The 15,730-nt window shown below is 36.2% G+C and overlaps 1 pseudogene; it reads left to right on the top strand.

Moving 5' to 3' along the window:
* The first annotated feature begins 299 nt into the window (after positions 1-299).
* Positions 300-1,446, top strand: LOC105862208 (3-hydroxyisobutyrate dehydrogenase, mitochondrial pseudogene; annotated as a pseudogene).
* The last annotated feature ends 14,284 nt before the right edge of the window (positions 1,447-15,730 follow it).

The following is a 15,730-nucleotide window of genomic DNA, read 5'->3' as shown; positions in this document are numbered from 1 at the left end:
ACCTCATTTCTCACTAATTGCTGATGTTAATATTGTGATTTAATACTGATTTAATACCAAGTTTGGAGAATGAATGGGTTGGGAGAAGGCATATCAAATACCTGGAGATTACAAAAGTTTCCTGTGTTCTAAGCATTTACTCAGACAATTGTTTACAGGGTTTTGGATCTCCAGAGGAAAACAGCATGGGACCCACAAGGACATTTGCATAATAGAGATCAGGCCATACACACAAAAAATTCTACCTTCCACATTCCTGGGAGAAACTGAAGAGACAAAGATATGCAATGGAAATAGGCAGTCTGTGGGCCAGCCGGGAGGCGGCAGAGGTCGTCGCGGGGAGGCGGGGCGGAGGCAGCATGGCAGCCTCCTTGCGGCTCCGAGGGGCCGCCTCCGGCCTCCGGTACTGGAGCCGCCGGCTGCAGCCGCCAGCCGCCAGCCTTGCAGCGGTGTGTTCTAGGTCAATGGCTTCTAAGACTCCAGTTGGATTTATTGGATTGGGCAACATGGGAAATCCAATGGCAAAAAATCTCATGAAACATGGCTATCCGCTTATTGTTTATGATGTGTTCCCTGAGGCATGCAAAGAGTTTGAAGATGCGGGTGAACAGCAGATGTAGCTGAAAAAGCTGACAGAATTATTACAATGCTGCCCACCAGTATCAATGCAATAGAAGCTTATTCTGGAGAAAATGGAATTCTAAAAAAAGTGAAGAAAGGCTCATTATTAATAGATTCCAGTACTATTGATCCTGCAGTTTCAAAAGAATTGGCCAAAGAAGTTGAGAAAATGGGAGCAGTTTTCATGGATGCCCCTGTTTCCGGTGGTGTAGGAGCAGCTCGGTTGGGGAACCTCACATTTATGGTGGGAGGAGTCGAAAATGAATTTGCTGCTGCCCAAGAGTTGCTGGGATGCATGGGCTCCAGCGTGGTATATTGTGGAGCTGTTGGGACTGGGCAGGCTGCAAAGATCTGCAACAACATGCTGTTGGCTATTAGTATGATTGGAACTGCTGAAGCTATGAATCTTGGAATCAGGTTAGGGCTTGACCCAAAACTATTGGCAAAAATCCTAAATATGAGCTCAGGACGGTGTTGGTCAAGTGATACTTATAATCCTGTACCCGGAGTGATGGAGGGAGTTCCCTCAGCTAATAATTATCAGGGTGGATTTGGAACAACACTCATGGCTAAGGATCTGGGATTGGCACAAGACTCTGCTACCAGCACAAAGAGTCCAATCCTTCTCGGCAGTCTGGCCCATCAGCTCTACAGGACGATGTGTGCAAAGGGCTACTCAAAGAAAGACTTCTCATCTGTGTTCCAGTTTCTATGAGAAGAGGAGACCTTTTGAGTGTGCCCTTGGGCCACGGACACTGTTGGGAACCAAACTCTGTCTTGGCGCCTCCTTCTAGCTCACTCCGCAAGTAAATGGATTTAATCAAAGGTCACCTGTCTGCTTTTGATTGTTTAGGTCACACTAGTCCCTAGGATTTTTCACCCATTTTTAACTGCTTATTCTTTCTGTCTTTTTAGCAAATGTATATTATCTGAAAAAATTTTTCCTACATTCACTGATGGTCTCTGCTAACTAGCTGAGTTGACCTTAACTTTAAAAAGTTTGATCCCTGAGCATCTTCACTTAAATCGTTGGATACTTCAATCAGGATATTATTTACCTTACAAATAAACCAAATATTTTGTCAACAGGATGAAACCCATCTTAAAGGAAAGAAAAGAATCGGTGTGAGGAGAAGAGAAATATAGTGAATTAACCTGTGTCCCTCAGGAAGTTTGTCCTGTTAACCAAGTGGTTACGGCATTGCTGAGGTTACTGCTTTATTTTCTAGGGAGTTGATAAAGCAAGAGAACCTGTTGCTGCATGTTTATAATGTGGACTCAGTTATGGTGTCTTAGAATATCCCCTACAACTCCCAACACTCAGCAGACTTGTTTTTATATTTTTTGCTTCCTTGTACATTCTTACTACATATTTTTTGACTTCAAAAGAATGACATCTTTAGACCTGTTTCAGAGCCAATGATGATATTTGCTTTAGATAATTATTACATTATTCTAAATATAACCATATTATTTTGAATTGAAATAAATTTCTATGCTGATAAAAAAAAAAAAAAAAAAAGATATGCAATGGAAATAGTGTAGAAGGAACATAGAAGGAACCACTGGAACAGTGATTCTCAATCTGTGGTGATTCTGCCCACCTCCAACCCCCTGCAGGGGATATTTGCCAATGTCTGGAGGCATTTTTAATTGTCGCAAAGGAATATTGCCACTGGCATGTAGTGGGTAGTGGCCAGGGTTGCTATTAAACATCCTACAATACACAGGACATTCTCCACAACAAAGAATTATCCAGGCGACAATGTCAATAGTGTCAAGGTTAAGAAACTGTGCTAGACCATTACTGACTGATTTTTTTAATGTGAAGAAACAAAGGAAATATGAGTAAGAAATGAATTGGTATTCCCTCTTGGATTATAAATGTAAAACATGATTTTAGAAGGTATGCAAAATGAAAAATTTATTTGGCATATGCCAATCAATATAAAGAAAAATAAAAATCTCTTGTAATTCTGCCATTCAGAAGAAAGCACTATTAAATTTTTAAATTTATTTCTAGTAATCTTTGTGTAAATAAGTTGGAAAGACGCTATTAATCACATGGAAAACTTGCTGCGTTGGAAGAGGGGATACTACCAGCATAAACTGGTAGAAATAATGTGAGAGAACTTAGTAAATTTAAAGAAGAAATGTATAGGTTAATGGAGAACTTCTCAAGAAACAAACAGAGAGAGGAGTCCAAGAACATATACTGAATGAATTAAGTGTCTGTAGTAACTAAAACATGTATGCCCTATTTCCTATGGTTCTAGGTCAGAGGCTAGTATCTTATAACAACGTTCAATCAGAAAATAAATACAAATGAAAAACTCACAAACAAAATAAATGATAGAAGTAGACAATACCTTGGCTCACAGGGAGGAGTCTATGTGCTACAGTCAGAGTAAGATTTTGCATCATGTATAAATTGGTTAAATTAGAACTGCACGAAAGGGAATTTTTGGATTCCCTTTTAGGCATTTTTTTCTCCCAGTGGTTTATATCAACCCATGCCAACAACCCTAGCAATTAAAAATTCACATATTTTTTTTTCTGTTCTCTATTTACTGCCATTTTTGCTCAGAAGACTTTGTACTAGGACATGGCAGGATGTTTTTCCTTGATGGTTGATGTCAAGTGGTTCAGAATTAGAACACTTGTCATAGTCACTACAACAGATCCTTCCAATTGTCCAAATAAATGAGAGGAGAATTAGGAATAGTGCAAGGGGTTAACAACATACACTGTGTGTGAATATACATGGGTTACAATTACATCATTTAAAAACTTGGGCTCATAGATCATAGAGATTTGGTAATCTATTTTTCATTTGGTGTATGTCATGAGTATTTTCTCATTTCATTAGTTTTCTAGACATCATGTTGTCTTGTATACGCAGAATTCATCACATGGCTATACCATTATTTACTTAACTAATCCTTATTGTTGAACATATAAGCTGCTTATAACTTTTCTCTACTGTGAAATACCTCATACCAAACATCATTATACAACAGATTTTTTAAATAAAATATATTTAGAAATAAATGTTGGGTGGACAAGCAATATATTGGACTCTTTTTGTCATTAACAACTTTATTGAGGTATAACTTATGTATCGTAAAATTCACCCACTTAAAATATATAATTCAATGATTCTTAGTGTAATTATGGAGCTATGCAACCATCACTACCATCTAATTTTAGAATATTTCCAGCACTCCAAAAAAAATTCTTGTACCCATTTACTGTCATTCCCCTTCCCTAAGCAAATATTCATTTACTTTCTGTCTCTACAGATTTGCCTTTTTTGGATATTTCATATAAATGGAATTATAGAGTATGTGTTCTTTTGTGTCTAGCTTCTTTTATTAGGTTATTAAGTATTAAATGTCTGATTTCCTTAAGTACTAAGCTTGACAGTTGATATCTCTGACATTTCACTTCGACATTTCTTGTTTTATTGTCATTGTGAAGGTACATCCTAGGTCTTTCAAACACATGGTTTGGCTTGTGATTATCTTTCAAATTTGTTGGTTTTTTGTAAGCAATATTTGTGAAACCACAGACAAGTCAAAAACTTGTATTATTTTAGAATGTGAGTTCCGTCATGGAACCAATGCAGAGTAGACAGCTCAAAATATCAACGAAGTATTTAGGAAGAATGTGACTAATGAACACATAGTATGTCAATGGTTTGAGAAGTTCTGTTCTGGTGATTTTAATCTTGAAAACGAGCCACATGGGCAACTTGAGCCCAAGGTGGATAATGATGAAGTGGAAGCTATAGTGGAAGGAAATTGATCTCAACCTATGCGTGAATTAGCAGCAAGGTTTGACATTACTACTTCAACAATATTGGACCATTTGAAACAAATCAATAAGTAAAGAAGCTGGATAGCTGGGTACTGCATTAATTAAATGAGCATGAGAAGAGAAACTGCCTTGAAACTTGCCTTTTTTTGGTGTCACAACCTAAAAGTGAACCATTTCTACACCATATTGTTGCATGTGATGAAAAATGGATTCTTTTTGACAATCATAAATGTCATATGTGATGAAATATGGATTCTTTTTTACAATCACAAGGGTTCAGCACAATGGTTGGATAAAGATGAAGTATCAAAACACAATCCAAAACTGAATATTCATCAAAAACAGCTAATGGTGTCTGGTCTGGTTTTATCCACTACAGCATCATAAAACCTGGTCAGTTGATTACAGAGGATGTCTACTACAATGAATTGGATGAAATGATGAGAATATTTGTGATTAGGCAGCCGAGACTGGTCATTAGAGACAGGCTGATCCTCTTGCAAGACAATGCTCGACCATATGTCACACAAACAATACTGTTCAAACTACAGAGACTGAACTTGGAAACTCTCTGTCATCCACCATATTCCCCATACCTTGCACCAACTGACTAGCACTTCTTCCAGGTTTTGGACCACTTCTTGCAAGTAAAAATATTCAATTCTCAGCAAACTGTGGAAAATGCCTTTTGCAATTTCATCGCCACTCGCTCTCTAGGCTTCTTCGCTATTGGCATAAGCATGCTACCATTAAGATGGCAAAACTGAGTGGATAGTTTAGGCGCATACTTTGATAAATTGTACTGCTTCTTGTCTGTGATACAATAAACTAAACTTTTGATTTGAAATCGGACATTTCATATTTAATGACCTAAATACTAAGGATAATGCATCTGAGATTTATCCACGTTGTAACATGCATCAGTGCTTCATTCCACATTGGAATTTTAAGACTTCTAATTACTTATCATGAGCATGCACACTTCGGATCATTTGACTAAGAAATTTCTGATGTGTTTCATTATCCACCATGCAGGGTTGATGGCAGGTCTTGGCTGAGTGCCCACTTTCCTCTTACACACCAGGATGTGCAGTTAGTGACCTTTATTTTAATATCTGATGCAGTTTAGGGCCTAAGAATTTCTCTGTTCTTCTCAATTGGAATAGACACAATTTCCTTTTGCATTCCTTTTTTTTCTAAATGAGTTTTTCAGTCTTAAGATGGTCTTATTAGGTCTGATAATGATTAATCAAAAGACAAAATATGTTTGTTGACTTGCCATTTTAACCTAGTGACACTTAACTGGTGTTTGGCCATGGATTTGATTTTCCAGGATAAGACAGGGAGAGACATATGGATAAGAATAACACATGGAGGACACTTTTTGCTTTTAAAGAAGTCGTCTTTTAAAAAGCCATCCATCAGGGGCACTTAAATGTAAACTTCTTGGAGGACAGTTAACTAAAACCTCATAAACAAAAGTAGGGAAATAGTAGGATGGCCCAGCATGTATTCTAAGATATCTGAGAGGAGGGGATGGTTTGGGGAAATATTATTAAGTGTCAAATGTTTCCAAAAAACCCCAAGAATACAGCTAAGGCAGAGTGAGGTAGGCAAAATAATGGCCCCCACCAAAGGTGAGCACATACTGATCCAAAACAAACTTGACGGATGTGATTAAATTCAGGATCTCGTGATGGGGAGATTATCCTGGATTATACTGGTAAGACCCATGTAATCACAAAGGTCCTTATAAGGGAAAGAGGGAGATAGGAGAATAAGAGAAGGAGATGTGGCAATGGAAGCAGACATTAGACATCAGAACCACGCACTGCTGTGGGCCACGGAGTGCAGGAGAACTCTTGGACTGGAAGCTGGAAACGGCAAGGAAATGGATTATCTCTTAGAGCCTCAAGAAACATGGGCCTGCTGGCACCTTGATTTTAGCCAAATGCAAAATGTATTTCTAACCTTTAGATTTCTAACCTTCAGAACTATAACAGAATATGTTTCTGTTGTTTTAAGCCACTAAGTTTTTGGTAATTTGTTACAATAGCAATAGGAAATTAGTACACAGAGGCTTACAACAAGGGGAGAGGAAGAGGTGTTTGGCATACCTTCAGTAAGGAAACTTGAGGGAGCAGAGCAATACTGGACTCAGCCAGCTTCCAAAAGAGATCCTGGGACTGTCCTCTTGCAGAAGCACCCGGGCCTGGGCCTGGCTAGTCCTTGAAAATCTCTCAAATTCATGCATCCCATCTCTCTCTGTTCTCCCTTATCCAATACCCAAATTATTCCAAAATGGCTAATTCCAGTTTACCTTCACGGTAGAGCTTGCCTAAAATATAATTTAACTGTTCCTCTGTCCCATAAGTCTGTTTGTACTTTACCTTTTCATATGTGATTGAAATTGATATTATCAGGCAGATCTAGTTTTGCAAATTGCCTTTACTACTTTCCAGCTCTGTCATGGTAAGCAACTGACATAACATATTTAAACTTTAGTGCCTTGATCTGAAAAATGAGGAAATATTAGCATCCACGTCATGGAGTTGCTAAGGAGATCAAATGAAGCACAATACTGGTTTTTAGACAGACATAAAAAACCGTAGCCTTTATTGTTATCACCATTGTCACCATCATCATCATTGGAAATCACTTCATTAGCGAAGCATGGTGGCTGGTGCCTGTAGTCCAAGCCACTCTGGAGGCTGAGGCAGGAAGATCACTTGAGCCCAGGAGTTGGAGGCAGCAGTGAGCTGTGATCATGCCACTGCATTCCAGCCTGGGAGACAGCACAAAACCCCATTTGCTAAAAAAAAAAAAAAAAAAAAAAAAAAAAAAAAATTACTTAGTAACTGACACACAGTAAATGCTATACATATTTGTGAAATAAATAAGAACAAATTAGAAATCAGGTGGAGCCTGGATAATGGTGACCCTGAAGATAAACTCCATGGACTTCACAGACCTGCTTACCTACCATTGGCTCCATTTATTTGCAGATTTGCTGTGACAAATAAAAGCCACACACAAAGGTATTTCATCCTGCTGAGCTGTGCAATGATTTACTTTACCAGCTTTAAATGAAGTGTGATTATTTTAAATATACTTCTAGAGCTTACTTAATATAATTAACAATAATCTGATGTTTTTCCCTTACTGTAGGATTATATAGTTATAATTACAGGAAAATTTTAAGAAAAAATAAGTTTGCACCATGAACACAAAATTATGTCTGTGAATCACTTTCTTTCCCCACATTTCCCTTCTTTGTCCCATATTACTTTCATTTATTTCTTACAACACATACTCTTACATAATATATTGAGACTTTCTTTAACTCATTTGATACAGCAGTATGTATCTCAAATGGGAAGTATGCAATAGAAAATAGTTTTTACACAATGACTACCTACAAAGAAGAAGAACAATGTCAATACCTTTTCCAGAGTAAATGTATTGCTTTAATCACTTGAGTTGATAAAAAGAACCAGTGTCTGCTTCCTTAGAAAAGTTCATAATGTATTCATCATGTTTGATTATCTGCATGGCACTCTCACACTTCTTCAGATTGCCATCAATCATCATCTTATCAGGAGGACTTATTACCCAACAACCCTTTTATTTAACATTGAACTTACTACTCTTTCCTTTTCAACATTCGTTCTTTCTGCTCTTCATAGTATGTTTCTCAGACACACAATCTCTGACACATTATATATGCATATATATGTGTATCTTATTTATTTACTTCCTATCTCATCTGTCTACATATATAATTCATAAGGACATGTTTTTCGCATACTTTGTTTACTTCTGTGTCACCAGCTCTTATAGCAGTGCCAGGCAAATTGCAGGCATTCAGCAAATATTTATTGAGTTAATTAATGAGTGGTGCATTGTGTCTTGCTTGTCCAGTTCTGCAGTCCCAACAGATTGAAGTAAAACTGCAAAATAGTCAAAATCTCATTCAATGCACTTAGTGCAATTTGTGCAAAGGTATAAAAGATAGCTGCTGTTAGGACATGCTCCTTGTCCTCGCAGAAATGTTTACAAATTGCTAGGCTGCAATCAGAGAATTGAAAGATGATTATTGCTGGGCCCCAGAAGCTCAGGTGAAAGAGAATATGAACTGAATCAGATTTATATAAGCCATTCCGTATCCCCTTCCTTTGCCAGATCTATATCTGTAGCAAATCTGTACCGATGCTCTACTTGGCAGATGGGGGTGAGGCTCAGGTGACATTGCAGTCAGGCAGGTAGACCAGACCTTTCTTCATAGGGGTCCCCTATTCAGCTCATCTGATGAGGAGCTCGTTCACCACCACTGCATGGAAATGGACTCATGACAACTTACTTAATTTTGAAGTGGTTTGAGAAGTGGTACCTACTATAGCAGAGCTGTGGACCTGAACTATCAGAACACAAAACACCTTTAGGCTCTTCTACAACCTAAATGAAAATATAATATATCTAATGATGTATGGTGCCCTGGCTTCAATTCTAAGCCATGATACATCTATTTTAGAAAGATTTCCCTCCCAAGAGTAGAGCCCTCTTCTGCTTCTTATCCAAATACCCTGGATTGAGAATTAACGAGGCATTATTTCCTAATAAGAGCTTAAACTCTTAAAGTGACCTTTTACTCTTTCAACTATGATTGTAAAAGAAATCCATCCACGCTAGTTTAACTATTTTCTTTTTTTCTGTCACATAAAATGAAGTTTAGAGATAGCTTTACAATGTTATCAAGAACGTGCCTCTTTCTACCTCCCCCAGTATATGACCTCTTTTCTCTTGTTTACAAGAAGGTTGCTATAACTCTAGGCATCATGTCTATGTCCCTTCCAGATATTAAGGGAAAGATGAAGGGAAAAGACAAAAGGAAGATGCTAGCAGAGACTGACTCATTTTATCAAGTAAGCAACAGATTCCCCATTTAACTGCTGCTTATATCTCATTGGATAGAACTGTGCTACATGGCGTTCCTACAGGTAGAGGAATATGAGAAGTATTTCTAACTGAAGCATTGTGACCCTCAACAGAATGGGAGTTTTCAGCTCACAAGGAAAAAAAAAGGGAGAGTCGATATTAGGTAAGTTAAAAAGTAGTATGCCACAAACTCTTACCTTTCCCTAACCTCTGCACCCTCTTGCCTTTTCTTTCTCGTGTTCACCTCTCTCCACAGTCCCACTGTGCCATCCTTATTCATATCCTTGTCATCTCATGCATGTATAAAACATAAGGCACTGGCCACATACGTGATTCTTCCTCTTCTATTCATGCTGATATCCCCACATCCTTCTCCCTAAGGGACCACTCTGTATCTTTCACCCAGAAGCCTTCACTTATAAAACAAAGCCCTTAGTCCTTCCTCTTATATTCAAGGCTCTCAAACCCAGTCCCAACTTTTCTTAACCTCAAGTAGGCTAAATAATGCAAGCTCAGTCCAGAAGCCAGGCATCAATACTTGTTTTTCCCAAATACACAATGGGTTTTCCACTCTGAAAGAATGGATGTTTATGCTCCTCTTGCTGAGGGCGAAGTACCTACCTAAATTATTTGAAATTCTTCTGCATGGAAGATCTTTCTCCTTCATTTATTGACTATTCAATCAATCATTTATTTATATCAGTATGGCCTCAAGAACTATTCTATACCTTGGGTGTTATTAATCGTATAATGGACTGAACACTTGTGTCTCCTCAAAGTTCATCTGTGGAAGCCATAGTGCCCAACGTGTGGTGTTTGGAGGTGGGACCTTTGAGAGGTAATTAAGTTTAGATGAAGTCGTGACAGTAGGGTCTTCAAGACAGGATTAGTGCCCTCACCAGCATCAGAAGAGGAAGAGAGACCAGAGTTTACTCTCCCTCTCCACTAAGCAAAGACACAGTGAGAAAGCAGCTGTCTGCAAACCAGGAGGAGAGACCTTACCACATTGATTATTCGTACTCCTCATCTTATTTATCTAATAATAACTTATTACTATAAGTTATCATTCCAACAGTGAGAAACCTGATTCTCACATTCTGCCATCCAAGTACTTAATTGCTGAATTCCAGTATACATGTGTAGCAGTATGAGGATTATTAACCTATACCCCCGTGGGAAATAACTTTATCAACTAGAGATGATGACATTGAGTCTTACATACTGGACTCATTTTGAAAGTCACTTACACTAGCACCTTTTACTCCACTGTCTTCAGTGAAGTTGTCTCACACATTTGTAATATGGTTAGAGTCCCTTATTACAATCTACATTTCTTCCTAGCAACTTCCCTCACGCTCCTAAATACTTTTTTTAATTAGCACATATTAGCAGCTATATAGATTGTAACAAATATATCGGCTCATTTCACTACCATTACAGAACCATATGGAATAGTTTCACTACACAAAAAATTTCCCTGTGCTTTTCCTCTTTAATACTCCCCCTTCCCACTGGCAATCACTGATCTTTTACTGTCTCTATAGTTTCACCTTTTATAGAATGTCATAATTATAATCATATATTAATAATATGCAGCCTTTTCAGACTGGCTTTTTTAACTTAGTCATAATCTGCATTTAAAGTCCATGCATGTCTTTTTGTGGCTTGATGTCTCACATCATTTTATTGCTGAACAGTATTCCATTGTACTGCAATTTAATTATCCATTCACTTATTTAGGATATTTTGGCAGTTTCCACTTATTGGTGAATATGAATAAGCCTGCTATAAACATTCACATGCAGATTTTTGTGTGGACACAAGTTTTCACCTGAATTGGGTAAACACCTAGAAGAACAACTGCTAGATTATACAATAGAACTATATTTCACTTTGTAAGAAACTGTCAGAACTGTCTTCCAAAGTGGCTACACCATTTTGCATTTTCACCAGAAATGAAATGAGAATTCCTATTGCTTTGCATCTTTGCCAGAATTTTCAGATGTTTTGGATTTTAGTTTCCTTAATAGTTGTGTAGTGTAGCTCATTGTTGTTTTAATTTACAATTCTCTAATGATAAATTGTGTTTGTCATATGCTTTTTTGTCATCTGTATATCTTCTGTAGTGAGGTGCCTTTTCAAATATTTTGTCCATTTTTTGAGTTGTTTATTTTCTTAGTATTCAGTTTTAAGCATTCTTTGCATGTTTTGGATATAAATCCAATATGATTGCATATGTGTTTTGCAAATATTTGGATACAAGTCTAATACAATCAGATATGTATATTTGCAGATATTTTCTCCAGGTCTGTGGTGTATCTTTTCAATCTCTCAGCAGTGTTTTGTTTACAAAGAAAAAGGTTTTAATTTAAAAAACATCAATTTTTTTTTCTTTTATCAATCATACTTTTAGTGCTATCCAAAAACTCATTATCAAACCCCAAGTCAGTAAAATTTTTTCTTATGTGTTATTCTGGAAGTTTTATAGTTTTGTATTATACACTTAGAGTTATGATTGACTTTGAGTTAATATCTGTGAAAAGTGTAAGGTTGATGTCTAGATTAATTTTTCTTTTTACTATGAATGCCTGGTTGTTCACAGCTCTTTGTTTAAAGGACTATTCTTTCTCCATGGAATTGTCTTTGCTCCTTTGTAAAAGATTAGTTTATTGTAGTTGTGTGGATCTGTTTCTGGCCTCCATATTCTGTTCCTTTGGTCTATACATTTCTATGCATTTCCAATACCATGCTGCCTTGATTACTGGAGCTTTGTAGTATATATGAAGTCAGGGCGAGTCATGTCAGTCCTCTGACTTTGTTCTTCTTTTCAGTATTGTTTTGGCTATTTTAGGCTTTATGCCCTTCCATGTAAACTTTCAAATTAGTTTGTAAGTAACTAAAAAATAGCTTGTGGGATACTGATTGAAAGAGTTAAAAATAGAACAGAACTGAGAACCTAGATATAAAACCACCCTCATATGGCCAATCTGATCTTTGACAAATCAGACAAAAACATACACTAGGTAAAAGAACCTTTATTCAATAAATGAGGCTGGGAAAATTGGATAGCCACATGTAGAAGAATGAAACAGGATCTGGACCTCTCACTTCTCACAAAAATCAACTCACAATGTGTAACAGATTTAAACCTAAGGCATGAAACTATAAGAATTCTAAAAGAAAATGTTGGAAAAACTCTTATAGACATCAGTTTAGGGAAAGAATTTATGAAGAAGACCCCAAAGGCAGTCACAGCAACAACAAAAATAAATAAGTGGGACCTAATCAAATTAAAAAGTTTCTGCACAGCCAATAAAACTATCATGAGAGCAAATAGACAACCTACAGAATGGTAGAAAATATTCACATGCTGCACATCTGATAAAAGGCTGATAACTAGAACCTATATAGAACTCAGGAAAATCAGCAAGAAAAAAATCAAACAACCCTATCAGAAAGTGGGCATAGGACATGAACAGAAACTTTTCAAAAAAAGACAGACTAATGGCCAACAAACATGAAAAAATGCTCAACATTTCTAATCATTAGGGATATGCAAATCAAAACCACAATGAGAAATCACTTAACTCCAGTGAGAATGGCTTTTATCAAAAATTCCCAAAACAACAAATGTTGGTTGGCATGGATGCAGAGATATAGGAACACTCATACACTGCTGGTGGGACTATAAACTAGTATAACCTCTATGGAAAGTAATATGGAGAGACCTCAAAGAGCTAAAAGTAGAACTACCATTTGATCTAACAATCCTATTCCTGGGCATCTACCCAAAGTAGAAAAAGACATTCTATAAAAAAGACATCTGCACTAGAATGTTTATAGCAGCACAATTCACAATTGCAAAGATGTGGAAACAACTCAAGGGTCCATCAATACATGAACAGATTAATACAATTGGTGTTTATATATGCCATGGAGTACTATTCAGCCACAAAAAGCAATGGTGATCTAGCACCTCTTCTATTATCCAGGATAGATTAGAGCCCTACTAAGTGAAGTATCACAAGAATGGAAAAACAAGCACCATGTGAACTCCCCATCAAACGGTACTAATTGATCAACACTTATGTGCTCATATGGTAGTAACATTCATCAGGTGTTGGGCAGGTGGGAGGTGGGAGAAAGGGATATGTATATTCACACCTAATGGGTGCAGTGCACACTGTCTGAGGGATGGACACACTTGTAGCTCTGACTCAGGTGGGACAAAGGCAATACATGTAATCTAAATATTTGTACACCTGTAATGTTCTAAAACACACACACACACACACACATATATATATATACATATATATAAAATAAAATTGGGAAGAATTTACATCATAATATTGAATCTTTCTACCAATGAATATGGAATATCTGTTTATTTAGATCTCATTTTATTTGTTTCTTCTGTGTTTTGTGGTTTTCTGCATACAGATTCTATACATATTGTGTATTTTATATACCTAAACATTTCTCTTTTTTGGGTGCTATTATAATGGTTTTTAAATTTTTTTAATTTCAATTGTTTATTGCTGGTATATAGGAAAGCAATGGGTTCTACAAACCTACATGATCACTAGTTGATTCTAGAGAGATTTTTTTGGTGTGTTCTTTGACATTCTCTACATAATCATGTCATCTGTGAACAAAGACTGGTTTATTTCTTATTCCCAGGCTGTATATGTTAATAGTTTTTTAAGTATTCTGAGATGAGAACATATTATTTTATATTCTAGACTTATTTTACTAGCTATGACTTCCAGTGTCATTTAGGACAGAAGTAGTAAGATGGAACATCCTTGCCTTCTTCCTGATCTTAGGGAGAAGGAAACCATCAGGCTTCTCATCATTAATTATGACATTAGCTATTTTTTTGGTAGATGTGCTTCATCAAATTGAGGAAATTTTCCTGTATTGATAGTTTGCTGAGAGTTTTTGTCATGACACTTTTTTAAAGTCCAACTTATTAATATTTCTTTCATGAATCATCTTTAAAGTCTAAATGCCAAAAGCATGTAAAATGCTTTTATTACATTAATTGATGTGTTCATGTTATTTTTCTTCTTTACCCTGTTGATATGGTAGATATCATTATCTGATATCTGAATATTGATTCAGCTTACCTGGAATAAATCCAACTAGGTATAATTATTATTGTTCATTACGGGATTTGATTTGCTACCGTTTTTCTGAGGATTTTTGCATCTGTGATCATAAGAGATAATGGTCTGTAGTTTTCTTTTCTTATAATGTCTTTACCTAGTGTTGGTATTAGGGTAATGCTGGCTTCATTGAGTAAGTTAAAAAGTATTCCTTTTGACTTTATTTTTTAGAATAGATTGTGAAGAATTGATATCCTCTCCTCCTTAAGTTTTGGGTAGAAATCACCAATGAAGCCATTTGGGCCTGGTGCTTTCTTTTCTGAAAGAAAAGAAACTATTTATTCAACTTATTGACTAGATATAGGCATATTCATATTATCCATTCGTCCTTGTGTAAGTTTTGGCAGTTTATGACTTTCAAGTAAAACATCCATTTCATTTAAGTTATCAAATTTGTGAGCATAAAGTTGTTTATGTTTATTCATTATCCTTTTAATGTTCATGGGCTCAGCAGCGATTACTACTCTAGGAATCTCTGTCTCCCCTTCTCTGTCTCTCTCTCACTCTCTGTCTGTCTTTATCTCCCTCTGTTTTATTTCTGAATAGCTGGATAGCAGTTTATCCATTTTATTTATCTTTTCAAAGAACCAGTTTAGGGGCTCATTGATTTTTCTCTACTATTTTGTATTTCATTGATTTTTTTTCTCCAATTTTTATTTATCTTGTTCTGTTTGCCTTAAGCTTAAATATCTCTTCTTCTTGTAGTTTCATAAAATGGAAACTTAGATTATTGATTTTAGGTCTTTATTCTTTTTGAATATATGCATTAAATGCTATAAATTTTCCTCTATGCACTTTTTTGCTCCATCCTACAATTTCTAATATGTTGTATTTTCAGTTTCATTTGGTTAAAAATATTTCTTAATTTTTCTTCTGACTTCTTAGATCCATCTTTTATTGGAAATGTGTCATTCAATCTCTAAATATCTTGATATTTTCCACCTGTCTGTTATTGATTTCTTATTCAATTCCATAATTATCTGAAAACATTCTTTGTATAATTTCTACTCACTTAAATTTGTTACAGTGTGTTTTATGCAAAGAATGTAGCTCATCTCAGTCTACATTCTACATCAGCTTGAGAATAATTTGTATTCTGCTGTTGTTGAAAGGAATAGTCTATAAATGCCAATTTGATCAAGCTGATTGATAGTGCTGTTAAGGTCAACCATATCCTTACTGAC

This window comes from Microcebus murinus, chromosome 5 (assembly GCF_040939455.1).
Source record: "Microcebus murinus isolate Inina chromosome 5, M.murinus_Inina_mat1.0, whole genome shotgun sequence".
Lineage (NCBI taxonomy): Eukaryota > Metazoa > Chordata > Mammalia > Primates > Cheirogaleidae > Microcebus > Microcebus murinus.
Note: the sequence above shows the minus strand (reverse complement) of the source record. Positions and strands in the feature narration are given on the sequence as shown.